This window comes from Callithrix jacchus, chromosome 2, assembly GCF_049354715.1.
Source record: "Callithrix jacchus isolate 240 chromosome 2, calJac240_pri, whole genome shotgun sequence".
Lineage (NCBI taxonomy): Eukaryota > Metazoa > Chordata > Mammalia > Primates > Cebidae > Callithrix > Callithrix jacchus.
In genome coordinates, this window is record NC_133503.1 from 196762286 (window position 1) to 196781435 (window position 19150).

The window sequence follows — 19150 nt, forward strand, 5'->3', positions numbered from 1 at the left end:
TATGCAGGTGAACTACTGATAGCAACATCCCAGACAATGCCCGAAGCATGGCCGTTTCCATCCTCAAATATGCTGTCTTCAACTATACCCGTGTGATCTCTCAGCTCAAAAGTAACCTGGATGACCTGACTCCTGACTAACCCATATGACACCTCCCCCAACCCCTGCCAACTAGGCACTTTCATGGGAAAGAAGGTCAAAGGACAATTTGGGTTATTATTGAATCCAACACACATTTTTTTCTACTCTCCCCCAAAGAAAACCAAGAGGAAATGAAACAAATCATCAAATGTGATTTTAGTCATTGGTTCTAATAGTGTCAATTTAATGTTTATAATTGACGACAGTAATTTAGTTAACTGGTTCTTGACAATCTGGCGCAGAGCAAGTTAGAAGCAGATTTTTACAGAGTGGGCTGTCAATTAGCTGCTGCTTTTGGACTTGAGACGTGCTAAATGCTAGTGGACAGAAGTCTGTTCCGGAAGGAGAATGTCTGGCCATAAAGAGATGGGATCAGAGGTAGCAATACAATTCAGGTGATTAAGGGGAATTTCAGGTTGTGTTTCTTTTTCTCATAAATACAGATGTGAAAAGAGGAGAAGGAATCCCATTGTATCAAATTTAAAGTTCTGGGTCATGAGGGAAATAATTTTGGAAAATTAGTCAATGAACCAAAGCCCTCAACATCTATTTCTAGATGTTGTAAATCTACTCATTCCCAATTTATGCTACTAGATTACCTTCTGAAGAATAATATTGGCTATTTGTGTATGGACTATGCATATAAACAGGTGATTTTCTTGTCAACATGAAACATGCTAGTGAGTCCCAGGAGTTATCAGAGTTTCTAAATGAATGTTTTAAAAAGAGAATAAATTGGTTGTATTTTAAAATGACTATGAAAGGGCTTACTGGGAAAGCTGAATTCATACTCACAGTGGAATAAAAAAGAGAGGGGGAGCTTTCCAGTGAGCTCAGTGGGAGAGAAAGTGCTTCTTGTAGGATGTCATCTCTTTAGCATTCGTGAAATAGAATATAGGAGTGATCCAACTGCCATGTGAAAGAAAGATTACATGTATCATTATTGGTTGAAAACCAGTTCATTTTTCTGATGTAAAGCAATTCACATGATCTGAGAATATCACCTGTCCTTTCTAAGACTCCTCATTTGTTTTACATCAATAAAAAGGCACCAAAAAATAAGATGCTGGAAAGAGAAAGTGAGCAAATTTATTATATGTATCATAATGCACATACACACAGAGAGAAAGGGGGTATAATGTCTACTAAAAGTCCACTGAATTAAATATTAATCATATCTTAAAAACGCAGCTAAATGATCATTTTGAATGAATATCTAAACTAGTATTTCACCAAAAACTGGGTATCATAGTGTTTTGAGAGCCTGTAGCTAAGTGGGAATTCCAGTATTAGAGGCAGAGGGGCCTCTAGATTCTTATCTCTGGCCACCGGATCGAGCCATTTAGGTGTGATGCAGAATTGGAAACTGTGTCCAGGGTAATTAAACCCTGCTTCTAGTATGAGCAAACTAAACTTGTATTCAAAATAGCTGCTAAGGTAATATAAAGTTTTGAGAATTCACTACACATGGCCTAACCAATTGAACACATAAAATTGACCATCACAATTTGGAGAGAGCCGTGCTATGGATGATGCCTGTTCAGGGAGCAAGGGGGGGAGAGGTGGGGAGACAGGGGTACCTACTGATCTTGTGTGAGACCCTTGATTAAGCCATGCCTGAAGTTTTCTTCTCTGGGAGCCATTAAATCTTCATTTTACATTAAGCTAGTTTGATTTGGTTTTCTGCCTAGGGAAGAATCTTTCCAACTATGTTCAACAAACATCTCTCACCTGTGTTCCCTCTGAAGACTCATCTTTTCAGTAGACCTGGGCCACTTCCATTGTGGGGGATGATCAACAGGTAAAGTGAAACAATAACAGCAAAACATGCACAAATACACCAACAAAAAGTCCAGCGATCAAAACACTGTTCTTGCAGTGGTCTGCATAGCTTATTTTGAAGTCATAATTTGGAAATATGGATTTGTACCTTTTTAAGATATAAAATACATTTGCTCACTTTCTATTTATTGCATCTCACTTTGGTGTTTTTCGTCAATATAAAACAACCAGTTGTGACCACAGGCATTACTTTAAAGATAAAACAGAACTAGACAGATATCAAATTGTCACTACGCATTTCTCCATTCATATTTCTGTCTTCTTGCACTCACACACACACACAAACACACACGAATCACAACAGATATTTCACACACACAAACACACACGAATCACAACAGATATTTCACACACACAAACACACACACAAATCACGACAGATATTTCACACACAAACACACACAAACATACACACACACGAATCACAACAGATATTTCACACACACACACACGAATCACGACAGATATTTCACACACACACACACAAACATACACACACACGAATCACAACAGATATTTCACACACACAAACACACACACACACGAATCACAACAGATATTTCTCTTATTTTCTATTGATATAATGATCTCAACATGTATTACTGGTTATGATTACAAGTTTTAGAAAAAGAGAAAAAAATTCAAAGAATACAGTAAGCTTTGCTCTCTGTTCCCTTTGTAGAAACAGTAGAGAACAAGTGGCCAAACGTAGCAAAGAAATTTTGCATTTATGCCAAAATTAGAAAGCACTTGCATTCTTATATTTATTGTTAAATGGCTGGACTGAATTATTTTCTATTTTGTCTTCTCATAAGAAAATTGTGGAGATCGGTGAACACTGACAACTGAGGCATGAAATGAGGCCATTTTTACCTTCATTCTCCATTTTGGCAATTATCGTTTTTGACAGTAACTGCATGATTATAAAATTCACTCCTCAAATATGATTTCATGGGAGTCAGTAAGAATTGATCTATATAACTATAAACCTTCACAAATGTCTCATATCTTAAGTCATCAAACGATATTTTATCAGTTCTATGTGCTACAATCCCATAGGAACTAACTGAAATGGTTTCTATATTCTAATGAGTTAAGCAATTTTTACAATTCTGCAAACCACATGAATCGGAAATGAATAATCTCTTGGCACTTGACCTTTTCCTTTCTATACATACTACCCTCTTTGCTAAGGTTTGTGTGTAAGGGTTGAGGAGGCAGGATGTGGAATTGCAAAGTGAGGCATTCCCCCACCACCCACCCTCCCGGGATCACAAACCCAAACGCTGTCCACAGAAAAGATACACAAAAGAAGAAACTTAAGAATTGAGGTAGAAAAATTGTCAATAAACAACAACAAAGTAAAATATATGGCTGTTTGGAATGTTACATGGATGGGGTATCTATAAAATAGAAGTATCATTTCTTACATGGTTATGATGGATTAAACATAAAGCTGACAGGTTTTTTAACATAGGCACAAAGAATACTACAGCATTCATGTTTTAAAAATAGGGTCAAGGACAATATATCGTGTTGCAACAGCAGGAGGTCCATTTTTCTCTACGTGGTTAGGAAAGAAAGCCTATTGCAGCAGTCACTGCATGTTGCCTACCAATGTTCATTTCTTTCTTTTTTATTTTTTGACACAAGCCTCTCTTCTTTAGGGGGTGAATAACATGTTCCCAGCTAAAAGTATGCAGCCATCCTCTGGTGTGAGCCTAGGAGAGCCTGAGGTGCACTTTGGACAATTAGGCAGTCATGCCAGAATGGAGCTTCCAGAGTTCATGGGAAGAAATTGCTTCTCCCTTTGTTTCACTTGTCTGGAATATGCACTAGTGGCCATCCTATGAGCCTGAGTCTGAAGCCACATGTTCCTGGATGGGAACATCAGAAGATTCTGGCATCTTAAGCAGCTGGGCTGCACCCTTGCTCTTACTGTTGGAGGAAAGCAAAGCCTAATGTGTTCATGTCAACCTTAGATGATTATAGACCAAATAAGAGTGATACATCAGCCTGTACATTCCCCTTCCTTGAAACTGGAGGTGATATTTTCTGGGATTCTATCATCATTAAAAACAAAAATACAAGTAATCTATATCCAAACACTATACTCTTGAATGTTGCAACCCTCAAATATCAAAAATGTGTTTAGTCTTTACATTATTTCTAACACTGGAGGTATAAATTATTTAAAGGCCTTTAGATACTTCTGATGGTTTTACACATTTTGTTTGTAAATGTGACTCTATGAAAGTGCATTAGTACAATGTCAACTTTGTATGTAAGCATTGTGCTTGTGTCAATGTGCATCCAAAAATATAATTCTGAAAAAAAATTTTTTAACTTATTTAAAAGTGATTTATTTACAATTTAAAGCAGAGGTTTATTTGAGAAACATATACAACCACAACAGAACACTTCATAGGGCACTTTACATGATATAATAAGCAATAGTAACATATATATTTTTCCAAGCATAAACATTCAGGTATATTAATGACAGTCACTCAGGTATAATGGCTATGAGAAGACAAACTTTATTAATAAAGAAATAGGTTGAAAGTGAAATGTATAAATGTATATCACTATGGTTGGAAACTGTGTGCACCCAGCTAAAATTGTAGTTATCTGAAATACCAAGAGGGACAACCCCCAAGATTTTGACAAGATTGATAAAAAACCACAGAGTTACCACCACATCAGCACCTCATCAACTGCACCAAAGTCAAGATCTCAATAAATGTTATCTTTCACAAATGCAGCTGTACAAAAAGGACAGATCATCATTTTTTAAAGAATTATCGAGGTTTTTACATACAAACACAATCAATGCTCACACACAAAGTTAACATTGTAATAATGCACTTTCATGGAGTCACATTTACAAAAATTACATAAAACTAATTAGTACTATCTAAAAGTCATTTTACAATGTATGCCTTCAGTATTAGAAAGATGCAAAGATGAAATAAATAACAGAGATGGGTAAAAACATTAATACTGACAATTTTAAATAGTAGAAAAATACAAAAAATGAAAAAAAAAGAAAATTTGACATGTGAAAGTACATTACGTGAATAGAATATAGACAATTGTATGGTGACAGTTCATAAGAGGTAGTTTATATTCATGATCGTTAAATTATATTTTGAATTCTTGTATCATGATGAGTAGCTGCATGTTTTTTTTTTCCTTTAGAACATAGCTATCCTCAGAGATTAGTTTCACATTCATTTCCTACATCGTGTTTTATTATTTATTCATTTTTCATCTTTCCCGCAGTCCATTCTCCAGGCACTTCCTGGACCACAGGTTCCCCTTTTTATTTTTATTTATTTATTTATTTATTTTAGAAGGAAAGAAAGAAAAAAGAGGAATGAAGGAGAGGAAGAAAGAGGAAGAAAAAGAGGGAGAGAGAATGGGAATGTTGCTTTTTTCTAAAGATGGGTATTGAAAACCTCTTTTGTGCCAATAATTGTGGTTAATAATGGCCGATCAATACTTCATTTAAACCTATGAGTAGGTGTGATGTGGTACCAACAAGAATGTATATTTTGTGTATTTAAAGTGGAGAGCTCTATAAATGTTTATTAAGTTTACTTGTTCTGGATCTGAGTTCAAGTCCTGGATATCCTTATTAATTTTCTGTCTTGTTGATCTATCTAATATTGATGTTGAAGTCTCCCACTATTATTGTGTGGGAGTCTAGGGAGTCTAAGTCTCTTTATAGGTCTTATGTATCTGGGTGTTAGGATCATTAGCTCTTATTGTTGCATTGATCCTTCTATCACTATATCTTTGTTGCTTAAAAATCTATTTTATCAGATGCGAGAATTGCAACTCCTGCTTTTTATTTATTTATTTATTTTTGCTCTCCATTTGGTTGGTAAATCTTTCTCCATCCATTTGTTTTGAGTCTTTGTGTATCCTTACATGTGAAATGGGTCTGGATGTAGCATACCCGTAGGGTTTTGGTTTTATCTTTTGATTGGGGGATTTAGTTGATTTAAATTTAGGATTATTGCCATTTGATGTTAACTGGCTGTTTTGTCCATTCATTGATGTAAATTCTTCTTTATGTTGATGCTCTTTACTTTTTGGTATATTTTTAGAAAGGCTAATACTGGTTGTTCCTTTCTATGTGTAATACTTCATTCAGAAGCTCTTGTAAAGCAGGCCTGGTGGTAATAAAATCTCTGAGTACTTGCTTGTTCATGAAAGATTTTATTTTTCTTTCGCTTGTGAAGCTTAGTTTGGCTGGATATGAAATTCTGGGCTGAAAGTTCTGTTCTTTAAGGATGTTGAATATTGGCCCCCACTCTCTTCTGGCTTGTAGAGTTTCTGCTGAGAGATCTGCTGGAAGTCTGTAGGCTTCCCTTTGTGGGTAACCTGACCTTTCTCTCTGGCTGCCCTTAGTATTTTCTCCTTCATTTCAACCCTGGTGAATCTAATGAGTATGTGCCTTGGGGTTGCTCTTCTTGAGGAATATCTCTGTGGTGTTCTCTGTATTTCCTGGGGTTGAATATTGTCCTGCTTTGCTAGATTGGGAAAGTTTTCCTGAATAACATCCTGAAGAGTATTTTCCAGCTTGGATTCAATCTCTTTGTCATATTCATGTACACCTATCAAACATAAATTAGGTCTTTTCACATAGTCCCATATTTCTTGGAGACTTTGCTCATTCCTTTTTATCCTTTTTTCTCTAATCTTTTCTTCTCATTTTATTTCATTAAGTTGGTCTTTGACCTATGATATCCTTCCTTCTGCTTGATCAATTCAGCTATTAAAACTTGTGTATATTTTGCTAAGTTCTCGTGTTGTGTTTTTCAACTCTGTGAATTCATTTATATTCCTCTCTATATTGTCTATTCTTGTTAGCATTTCATCAAACCTTTTTTCAAAGTTCTTAGTTTCTTTACACTGGGTTAGAACAAGTTCTTTAAACTCCCAGAAGTTTCTTATCATCCACCTTCTGAAGCCTACTTCTGTTAATGGAACACAGTCCTTCTCCATCAGGCCTTGTTCCATTGCTGAGGAGGAACTGTAATCCCCCGTAGAGGGAGAGGCGTTCTGATTTTGGGTATTCTCAGCCTTTTTAGGCTAGTTTCTTCCCTTCATTGTAAATTTATCCATCTGTCGTCTTTACAATTACCGCCTTTCTAATTTGGTTTCTGAGTCAACGTCCAATTTATTGATTCCCAGTGCTGGGATTCAAGCAACCCACTGCACCGGCCAAAATAGCAGCGATAAGACTGATGGTGCTCTTCTGCCCAGAAATCTCTGGTCTGGCTTCCTTCTTGTGTCTGTAATAGGCGACTCTGCCTTCCTGGAGCTCCAAACGTCAGTCAGAAGGGGAACCAGTCCCGTTTACTCTCCACCAAGAGCTGCTGTGCCAAGGCGCCGGCAAAACCGCTGCGCCGGCCACAAGAGTTGAGCTGGCGACCCGTGCTGCTCCTCTACTGGGAGTCTTCTGGTCCATGAGCGACAAAAATTTGTCTGAAAGTGTGGCATCCTCTCGTTCTCTGTGCTTTCACTGGGAGCTACAATCCCGAGCTGTTAGCGATCAGCCATCTTGGATCTCTCCCTCAAGGTTAGTATCTGCTCTTTATGAAATTTTATGATTTTATATATATTTCAATATACATGTTCCCTATTAAATTTTCCCAACTTCTGCTCCATGCTTCACTGCTGTTTTGTGTATGCCAAAATGTATTTCATATGTACTCATATACAGATCACAAAATTGGCAGAAACAATATTGGTGATCAAACAGCAACACCATTGCATAGGTATCCTCTTATTCTATCATGCACATAATTATTTACAGACCAGTCAGTAACTTCACTGGCTTCTGCAAATGTGGCTTTAATTCATTAAAGACTCCTGGAATACCATCAGCTGGAAGGAATGTCAGACAAATGAGACATTTTTATTTTATTTTTTTCAACTATTATTTTAGATTTGGGGTAAAAATGCAGATTTGCAGATTTGTTACCTGGGTAAATTGCATGTTGCTCAAGGTTGGAGTACAAAATGATTTCATCATCTGGGCAGTAAGCATAGTATCTGATAGGTAGTTTTTATGACCCTCACCTGCTTCCAACCCCCTTTCAAGTAGGCACTGATGCCTAGTCTTCCCATCTTTGTGTCCATGTGTCCTCAATGTTTAGTTGATTTTATATCCTGAAACATTTTTGAGGTTGTTCATTAGTTCTAGGAGCCTTTGAACAGAAACAATGGAGTTTGCTAGTATAGAATTATATTCTCTGCAAAGAGAGATAGTTTCATTTCCTCTCTTACGATTTGGTTGTCTTTTATTTCTTTCTCTTGCCTTATTGCTTTGGCTAAGACTTCTATCTTGAATAGGAGTGGTCAAAGTGGGCATTCTCATTTTGTTTCAGTTCCCAAAAGAAATGCTTATAGCTTTTGCCATTTTATAGTATAATGTTGGGTATGGGTTTGTCACAGATAGCTCTTATTATTTTGAAGTTGATTCCTTTGATGGATAGTTTTCTGAGGGTTTTTAACTTGAAGATATGTTGCTTTTCATGGAAAGCATTTTCTGCATTATGGGACACAGAGGCGATCATGTGTTTTTTGTGTTTAGTTCTATTTATGTGAAGAATCACATTTATTGATTTATGTGTGTTGAACCAAACTTATACCCCAGAGTTAAAGCCTCCTTGGTCATTGACATGGTTTAGATTTGTGTCCCTGCCCAAATCTCATGTCATATCGTAATCCCAAATGTTGGAAGAACCTAGTGGGAGGAGGTTGGATTATGGGTGGGCTTTCCCCTCACTATTCTTATAATAATGAATGAATTCTCATGATATCTTATTGTTTAAAAGTGTATAGTGCCTCCCCTTTCTCTCTCTTTCCTCTGCTCCAACCATGTAGGATGTGCCTGCTTTCCCTTCACCCTCCACCATGATTATAAGTTTGCTGAGTCCTTCACAGCCATCCTTCTGTACAGCCTGGAGAACCAAGAGCCAATTAAACCTCTTTTTATTATAAATTATGCCTCTTTTTATTACAAATTATGCAGTCTCAGGTAGTTCTCTATGGCAATGTGAGAATGGACTAACATAGTCATGGTGGATTTTCTTTTTGATGTGCTGTTGGATTCAGTTTGCTAGTATTTTCTGAGGAATTTATGTCTACATTCATCAGTGATATTGGCTTGAAGTTTTAATTTTTTATTATGTCTTTGTACAAGAATGAGTTAAAGAGGAGTCCTTTCTTGATTTTATTTTTCAAGTAATTTCAGGAAGATTGGTACCAGCTCTTCTTTGTACATCTCATTGAATTTGACTGTGAATTTACCTGCTCCAGGGCTTTTTATGGTTGTTAGGCCATTTATTAGTAATTTTATTTTGGAACTAATTATTGGTTTATTCAGGATTTCAACTTATTCCTGGTTCAATCTTGAGGGGTTTTCTGTTTCCAGGAATTTATTCATTTCTCCTTGCTTTTATCATGTGTGTGCATGGGGCTGTTCATAATAGTTTCTTAGAGGTTTTTTTTTTTTTTTTTTTTTGACTGCGCTTTGCTGTTGTCACCCAGGCTGGAATACAATTTCAGCTCACTACAAACTCTGCCTCTCAAGTTCAAGTAATTCATCTGCCTCAGCCTCCCAAGTTGCTGGGATTATAGGCACATTCACCACACCTGGCTAATTTTTGTATTTTTAGTAGAGATGGGTTTTGCCATGTTGGCCAGGCTGTTCTCAAACTCCTGACCTCATGCAATCCACACACTTCAGCCTCCAAAAGTGCTGGGATTACAGGCATGAGCCACTGTGCCTGACCAGTTTTTTGTATTTCTGTAGCGTTGGTGATAATCTCAGCTTTGTCATTTTTTATTGTATTTATTTGGATGTTCTTTCTTTTTTACTTTATTAGTGAAGCTAGTGGTCTTATTTAGTCTTTCAAAGAACTGACTTTTTGTTTTATTTATCTTTTTTATGGGATTTTGCTTCTTAATTTCATTCAGGTCAGCTCTGATTGTATTTATTTTCTTCTTCTAGCTTTGGAGTTGGTTTGCTCTTGTTTTTCTAGTACCTTAGGTGTCTGCTATGTTTTTAATTTCAGATCTTTCTAATTTTTTGATGTAGGCATTTAGCACTATAAATTTTTCACTTAACACTGCTTTAGCTGTGTTTGAGACTCTGGCATGTTGGATCTTTATTTTCATTAATTTCAGTAAACGTTTTGATTTCTGCCTTAATTTTATTCTTTGCCCAAAAGTAATTCAGCAACAGATTGTTTAATTCCCATGTAATTGAATGGTTTTGAGATATCTTCTTGATACAGTTTTCTATTTTTATTCTATTGTGGTTCAACAGTGTGCTTGGTATGATTTTGGTTTTTCTGAATTTTATAAGAATTGCTTTATGCCTAGCATATGGTAATTCTTAGACTATGCCATTTGGGCAGATGAGAAGAATGTATATTCTGTTGTTGTGGTTCTGTAAATGTATGTTAGGCACATTTGGTCCACTGATGAGTTAGGATCCACATATTTTTTTTGTTTCTTGACTTGATAATGTGTCTTATACTGTCTCTGGGGTGTTAAAGTATCCCACTATTATTGTGTGCTTATACAAAGCTATACAAAATTTCTTGGTTCTCTAGTGTTGGGTGTGTACAAATATATATATTTGTTGTTTTTGTTCTTTTTTTAAATATATATTTTATTTTGTTTTAGGTTTTGGGGTATATGTGAAGAACATGAAAGATTGTTGCATAGGTACACACATGGCAACGTTGTTTGCTGCATTCCTCCCCATCACCTATATCTGGCATTTCTCCCTGTGCTGTCTCTCCCCGACTTCCCACCCCCCACTGTCCCTCCCCTAGTGCCCCCCCAACAGACCGTAGTGTGAGAGGCTCCCCTCCCTGTGTCCATGTGTTCTCATTGTTCAACACCCACCTAGGAGTGAGAACATGTGGTGTTTGATTTTCTGTTCTTGTATTTAGGATAGCTAAGTCTTCTTGCTTAATTGAACCCTTTATTATAATGTAATGCCCTTCTTTGTCCTTTTTGATTGTTGGTAAAGTCTTCTTTGAATGAAATAAAAATAACAAACCCTTCTCTTTATTGACTTACATTTGCTTGATAGATCTTTCTTTATTCCTTTACCTTGAGCCTATGGGTGTCCTTACATGTGAAATGGGTCTCTGGAAGACATCATATCATTGGGTCTTGCTTCTTTATCCATCTTGCCATGCTGGGCTTTTTAAGTGGGTCATTTAGCAAGTTTATATTCGAGGTCAATGTTGATGAGTGAGAATTTGATGGTGTCATTGTCATGTTAGCTTGTTGCCATGTAAACTTGACTGTATAATTGTTTTATACTGTCAGTGGGGTATGTACTTAAATGTGTTTTTGAGGTGGCACATATTGTTCTTTCATTTTCATGTTTAGCATACCCTTAAGGACCTCTTGTAAGTGTAACATAGGTCTGGTGGTAATGTGTTCCCTTAGCATCTGTTTCTCTGAAAGGCTTTTATTTCTCTTTTGCTTATGAAGCTTGCTTTGGCTGAATATAAAATTCTTGATTGAAATATCCTTTTGTTAAGGATGTGGAATACAGGCTTACAGTCTCTTCTGGCTTTTAAGATTTGTGCTAAAAAATTGACTCTTAGACTCATGAGCTTCAGTCTGTAAGTGATTTGCTCCTTCTCTTTAGCTGCCTTTAAATTATTTTATTTCATATTTACCTTGGAGAATCTGATGACTGTGTACTACAGGGATTGTCATATTGTATAGTATCTTACAGCAGCAGTTCTTTAAAGTTTCTGAATTTTCATGTTGACCTCTCTAGTGAGGTTGGGGAAATTTTCATGGACAATATCCTGAAATATGTATTTAACTTGCCTGCTCTCTGTCCATCTCTTTCAGGAATGCTGATGAGTCACAGGTTTGGCATCTTTACATAATTCCATATTCTTGGAGGTTTTGTTCATTTTTTAAAAATCTTTTTTTCTGCTTATATTGATTCAAAGGAGTGGTCTTTAAGCTGAGACTCTTTTCTCAGCTTGTTCTATTCTGTTATTAAACTTCCAGTTACATTATAAAATTCTTTTAGTAAACTTTATTTTTATATTTCTTGGTTTTTTGTCTTTCAACTCTCAGATTGTTTTACTATTTTCCTTGAATTGGGTTTAAATCTTTTCCTGTATTTTGTTGAACTTCCTTGCCATCTAGATTCTGAACTTTATTTCTGTCATTTCAGTCTGGCTAAGAGCCATTGCTAGGGCGCTAGTGCCGTCATTTGGAAGTAGGAAGACACTCTGGATTTTAAGAATTGCCAGAGTTTCTTCACTGCTTCTTTCTCATCTGTGTGTTTCTTTAATCTTTGAAGTTGTTGTTTTTTGCATTTATATTCTTTGATGACCTTGTTTGATTGTTTGATTGTTGTATATTTGGGTTTGGTTAATTGGTTTCATTTCTGGATGTGTTCATGGACCAAAGGGCTTGGCATTCTTGGATTACATGCTATAACCCTGGGGCTAGGGTTAGATACTTTTGTTTTCTGACCCCTTGAAGTCAGACACCTGCTGTGCTGGAAGGACTGAGACATTCCCATGGCAACAACACTCTGACAAAGGCTGCTGGCAAGAGCACAGGCAGGGCATTGGTGCCTGAGACATAGATAAGTATGTTCTGACAGGGAGGTGTGAAGGGAAGGTGGGTGCTGCCTGCAGGTGCACATGGGGATGTGCCTGCTGGTGGGCCAGTGGTAGGTCCACAAGCACATGCATATCAGCAAAGTGATGAATTTTCACGTGCCTGTGGGTGCCTGCAGTGCAGCAGAGGAAGGCTGTGGGCAAGTATGCCAGAGGGGTCTGTCTGCAAAAGCACTGCAATAGGAAGGTGGGGTTTTCTGGCAAATGAGCTACAGTGGTGTTTGTGGGCAAGTGTTTTGGTAGGGAAGCTGAAGCTGCACTGCAGGCAGGTATAAGTACACAGGGACCCTGAAAAAGGCCAGCATGCAGGGAAGCATTCAGATTAGACTGATCTCATCGTGTGGACAACACAGCCCTGCTCTCCCCAAGCCTAGCAGCATACAAAGGCTAAAGCTACCTGGAGGAGTGTGCCAAGCCTTGGGCAATCTGCACCCATAGTCATACTCCACTGCAGCCATTCCCATGCCAAATCCTCTGCACTCCATGCATACTGGACTAATATGTTTGCCAACTCTCTGAACTATTTTCCTCACCAACTCAAATGTCCATGGGGCTTGTTGGGTCTTCTCCAGCTAGCATCCCAGAAGTCCATGGTGAGAGTGAGCCACTTCACATCTGTTTCACTCACTTCTTGCCTAGGAGGGGCGCAGGGCCGGGAATAAGTTCTAGTGCTTAGCAACCCATTCAGGGCTTTCCGTTTCCTCCCCTTTCAGCCCAGGGTCTATGTCTTCCTTGTATTGATTCTCAATGTCTTCTTTCCAAAGCTCTGTTAGGAATGAAATGCCACATACTTTTAAACTGAAATTTTTTTGGTTGGCCAATCTACTCATATACATTTTCTACCAAATATTTTGGGCTAAATGGAAAAAACAAGTGTTATTGATAACATATTGAAATTCAGTTTTAGAAAGCTTGATCACACTTAATTACAAATCTTTCATTATGGTTTGGGAATCCAATTGAAATCTATTTCTTCTGCATGAAGGCAATAACTAGATATAGTCCTGTATAACATAATGCCACTGGATTGTCATTGTGATTTTCAGGATTTTAAATGTTAAGGATTTTGGATTTTAGGAATTTGGGATTTTGGAGTGTGTTGATTTTTGAGATTTTTAAATTTTCAAAATTTCGACATTCCTGATTATGGTGTTCAGGATTGTTTTTCAGGATTATGATACAAACCCACATTTACCTTACCAGAAAAAATGCAAATAAAAACTGTGAGCAGATCATAATTCCAAATACAAGCTTAAATTTCCCAGCTGTCAATCTGGATTTTTGTTTTATTGTCTAGCAGAGAAAAGAGTCTTAGAGTAATTATGCTCTAGTGATTTATACTTCTTAGTGTGACTGCTTTCCTTCTGACATGGGCAGGTTTCCAGGGAAGGCAGGTGGCTCTCCAGAAATCTTTTTGTCACCAGGACTCTAAGAAATACTCTAGGTGGGGTTTTGACTTTACAGGGAGATGCAGATAAAGTCTGCATGTGCTTTTGGCTTGGAGAGAGGTGAGCCCCTCCAGGGCTCAGCCAGGCCAGGACCAGGTGTGGCAGATAGGTACTGAGTCATCACAGATTGATACAAGAAGGTGAAGCCACATGGACTCAGGTGGGGCTTGAGGGAATCCAGTAGGAGGAGGTAACAGATCCAGGTCAGCATCAGCAAGCCAGGTCCCAACTGGTCAAAGGGAAAGAGATGTCAGAGGGCTGCCTTTTGGCAACTAAATAATTAAGCAGGTAGATTCATTTTATGTAGTCAAGCATTAGTTCTCAGGCTTTACAGAGCAGTAAATGGCCCCAGAAACATTATGGAAGTTATGACCCAGGTCCGGTGGGGCCAGGATCTGGCATCTCCCACTGTCTTTGCCATCCCTATGTCTTGAGGACAAGTCCTGGGGACATTAGGGCTAGAGAAGCAACAACTGTGAGATGTGGGGTGAAGGATAGACAAGGAATTCCCAGTCTAAGCTAGGGGTTAGGGTCCCTCAAAGAGCCAGAATCCTAAGAAAATGCAAAGTCCAGTGGTGTGTGTGGAGATGGTAGGTCATTTAGGGCAGCCATGAGGGGACATGGGGCACACATCTTCAGACATGATATTTGAGAGTGTGTCTGGCACTGAAGGCCTCAGCCTTGTCCTGAGATGCTTGCTTATTCCCATCTGTACAGACTGGAGCTCACTAGTTACTGCTATCTGCAAAGCTTAGGAAAAGGAGCTAACACTTTTCCTGTAATAATTGCTAGGCATTAAAATAGGTACCCTGCACCTACTCTCCTTGTTCTTTAGTGACGTAAAAGGAGTGATGGAGCCAAAGTGAAGGATTGGAGAACTTGTTTGAGTCTCTGTGTAACCTGGGCAGAGAGGGAGTGATTGGAATCAGAGAAGCTGGTTGGGTGGGGATGCAATGGACTGTTTCTTCCAGGCAAAGGGTGGAGAGAGCTGGGAGGAGACACCAACAAGCCAGGCCCCAGTCCATCTGACCACAGCTGAAAACCAGTCTCTTCCTCAGTCCAAATTTCTGCATATTTCTCTTGTTCAACGTTAAGCTTTCATAACTGTAGATGAAAAGATTGTTGCATTCTCATGGACATTGGTGACTGATGAAAGATCCTTACTGTATACTCTGTAGCCCTCCTCAGATTAATATTGTCCTCAACAGAGCCCATGGGGAGCAGAGGAACACCCAGCAAACTGCCGTATCCACTCAAGTAGGAGAGATTGAAAGCATCACCCACTTCACTATTATGTAAGGCAATCTCATTGCCTTTACTAACTATTAATAAAATCAGTAATTCTGAACTTGAGAAGCAGTATCATGTGTGTGGTAGAATGAACTAGTAAAAAACTCAAGGCTTTTCTTCAGCCTGGGTAAAACCATGATTAATTGGCCCCATTACTGTCTGTGAAGCCTGAAAATTGTGTCACAATAATGCTAATATTTTACATGTAACACATTTACAATTTTCTGCCATACCTTGAGTTGTTTTTATTTGATTATATATATATACATATGGAGACTTAGTGTATAAATTTTAGTGTAGGCTCCATTTGTAAACAGAACTTCTCCAAAGGATTTATATCATTTTTTAGAGTGTTTATACATCCACAAGAAGTTGACAAAACAAGGAAATGAGGCAAGGATAAAAATTTAAATACCCAAATTAAAAACAAAGCCAATAGCTACCTTGAAAAAGAGTCAAGAATTCTGGAATTTTAAAATGCAAAGTCCCATTTTTCAAGGAAGTCAATGTCTTTGTTTGCAGATGACATGATCCTATATATAGAAAACCCCATCATCTCAGCCCAAAAGCTTCTTAAGCTGATAAGCAACTTCAGAAAAGTCTCAGAATAAAATCAATGTGAAGAAGTCACAAGCATTTCTATACATTAACAACAAGCAAGCAGACAGCCAAGTCATGAATGAACTCCCATTCACAATTGCAACAATGAGGAATAGAGCTAATATGGAAAGTGAGGACTTCTTCAAGGAGAATCAAGAAAACCAGAGAGGACACAAAGAAATGGAAAAATCTTTCATGCTCTTGGATAGGAAGAATCAATATAATGAAAATAGTCACACTACACAAACTAATTTATAGATTCAGTGCTATTCCCACTAAACTACCATTGACATTCTTCACAGAATTAGAAAAGATAATTTTAAAATAAATATGGAACCAAAAAAAAGTCCAGATAGCCAAGACATTTCTAAGCAAAAAGAACAAAGCTGGAGGCATCATGCTCAAACTATACTATAAGGCTACAATAACCAAAACAGCATGGTACTGGTACAAAAACAGACATATAGACAAAGGGAACATGATAGTGAACTCAGAAATAAGAGAGCATATTTGTAACCATCTGCTCTTTGACAAATCTGACAAAAACAAGCAATGAGGAAATGAATTCCTATTTAATTTAATAAATAGTACTTGGAGAATGGTGCTGGCTATCCATTTGCAGAAAATTGAACATGTTTCTCATATCTTATACAAAAATTAACTCGAAATGGATTAGAGACATAAAATGTAAAATCCAAAACTATAAAAACCCTAGAAGAAAATCTAGGCAATACTATTCAGGATGTAGGCATGGGTAAAGATTTCAAAATGAAATTGCCAAAAGCAAAAGCAAAAATTGACAAAAGGGATGTAATTAAACTAAAGTGCTTCTGCACAGCAAAAGAAATTATCATTACAGTGAATAGGCAACTTACAGAATGGGAGAAAAAATTTCAACCTATTCATCCTACAAAATTCTAATTTCCAGAGTCTTCAAGGAACTCAAACAAATTTACAAGAAAAAAAATAAACAACCCCATTAAAAAGTGGACACAGGACATGAACAGACACTTCTTGAAACAAGACCTTCATGCAGCCAACAAACCTATGAAAAAAAGCTCAACATCACTTATCATGAGAAAAATGCAAATCAAAACCACAATGAGATAACATCTTACACCAGGCAGAACAACCATTATTAGAAAGTCAAGAAACAAAAGATGTGGGCAAGGTTGCAGAGAAATAGGAACATTTTACACTGTTGGTGGGAATGTAAATTAGTTCAACCATTTGGAAGATAATGTGGTGATTCCTCAAAGATACCAGAAATATCATTTGACAGTAATTGCATTACTGGATATATACGAAAAGTAATGGATATAAGTCATATTATTACAAAAATGCATGCACATGTATGTTCATGAAGCACTATTCACAAAAGTGAGGACATGGACTCAACCCAAATTCCCATGAATAATAGACTGGGTAAAGAAATGTGGTACATATATACCATGGAATACTGTGTAGCCATACAAAGGAATGAGATCATATCCTTTGCAGGGACATGGATGAAGCTGGAAACCATTATCCTCAGCAAACTAACACAGGAACAGGAAACCAAAGCCACATGTTCTCACATGCACTGAACAATAAGAACACATGGACACAGGGAGGGACAGAATACAAACTGGGGCCTGTCAAGAGGTGGGATGGGGAGAGGGAGAGCATTAGGAAAAATAGCTAATGTATGCTGGGCTTAACACCTAGATAGGTGATGGGTTTATAGGTGCAGCAAAGCACCATGGCACACGTTCACCTATGTAACAAACTGCACATACTGTACATGTACCCCAGAACTGAAAGAAAAATAAATAATAAATAAATATAATAAAAATAAAATGCAAAGTTTCATTTCTCCACCACCAAGTTCATTAAGACAAGAGAGTCAAACCACACAAAGTTTATTCCAGTCCTTCCCTTTGTTTACCTTTAGTAGAATTACAACAAAACCTGCAAATTTTCTGAGATAAAAAAAAAATTTAAAGCCTTAAAAATTTTGCATTTACTCCACTTATGAAACACAGCAGAACTCCACGGAATGTGTTGGGAAAAAGAAAGACAATGTGAATTCCATTCAAGTGGCATCCCTTGCTTGGTTTTTGGCTCCAACAACTTGGTGCCTGGTGCTTTGAGAACAGAAGAATCATGTCTGGGGTATGAAAGAGAATTTAAACATTTCTTGGGTACAGCTGCAGGAAGTAACTGGTGCCTTGCATGCAGCAGTCTGAACTGTGTGTTGGGAGAAAAGAGAGAAATGAATGAGTTAGGGAGTAGTAATGAAGAAATAGGACAAAAGTTGGCAAGTTTTCAGCAGGCTTTTGGTGGAAAATCAGAGACATGGGTGACTGGAGAAAATAGTTTTCAGATGTTTAAGAAGTCATTTTTGTTTAAAGATAGGAGATCCTTGAGCATTAAAAATGCTGATGAGACAAAGAAAATGAGGTTGAATATAGATTAGGAAGAAGATAATTGCCATATCTGGGTTCCTGAAAATTGAGGAAATTTTGAGATAAATGAGTCCCAGTGCACGTGAGGAGGATGTGGACTTAAGTCAGTAGCATCTATTCCTAATTAAGAGGAAGGAAAACATAATTAAAGCAATTGAAATTAGGTGTGTACAATTAGTGAAAAAAATCTGAGATTCAGTAGTGGTTAAACTCCCAGAGATGATAGAAATAGGGCTTCTGGAGAATTAAAGATGGAATTTTAGGAGAGTAGGAAATGTTAGTATTTGTAATAATCTGCAGAGAATAGGGAAAGTTATTTCATTATAGTTTGGAGACATAAGTGAAATGGAAGGGAATGAATTTATATTTAATTCTGAGATGCAATTTTAATCTAAACAGATCTGCTCACTTGCCATCTTTACTGTAAAGTATTATTTTTCAAAATCATATTTTTCATTAAAATTCTGAATAAGGACACAGATTCCTTTCTGAATATCATGTGGTTTCTGTGAATACTGGTGATACTGTTTCCTATTTACTATTTTTATAAGAATTTGGAAGAGTTTGAGTTCTCTCCAGACTCATAAACCCCAGGGGGTTCATAAGACAAATACATAAAATACAAAAACTGAACAGAAGAACAAACAATAATAAAGTTCAATTCCTAGTTTTGTTTGCAGAAAAG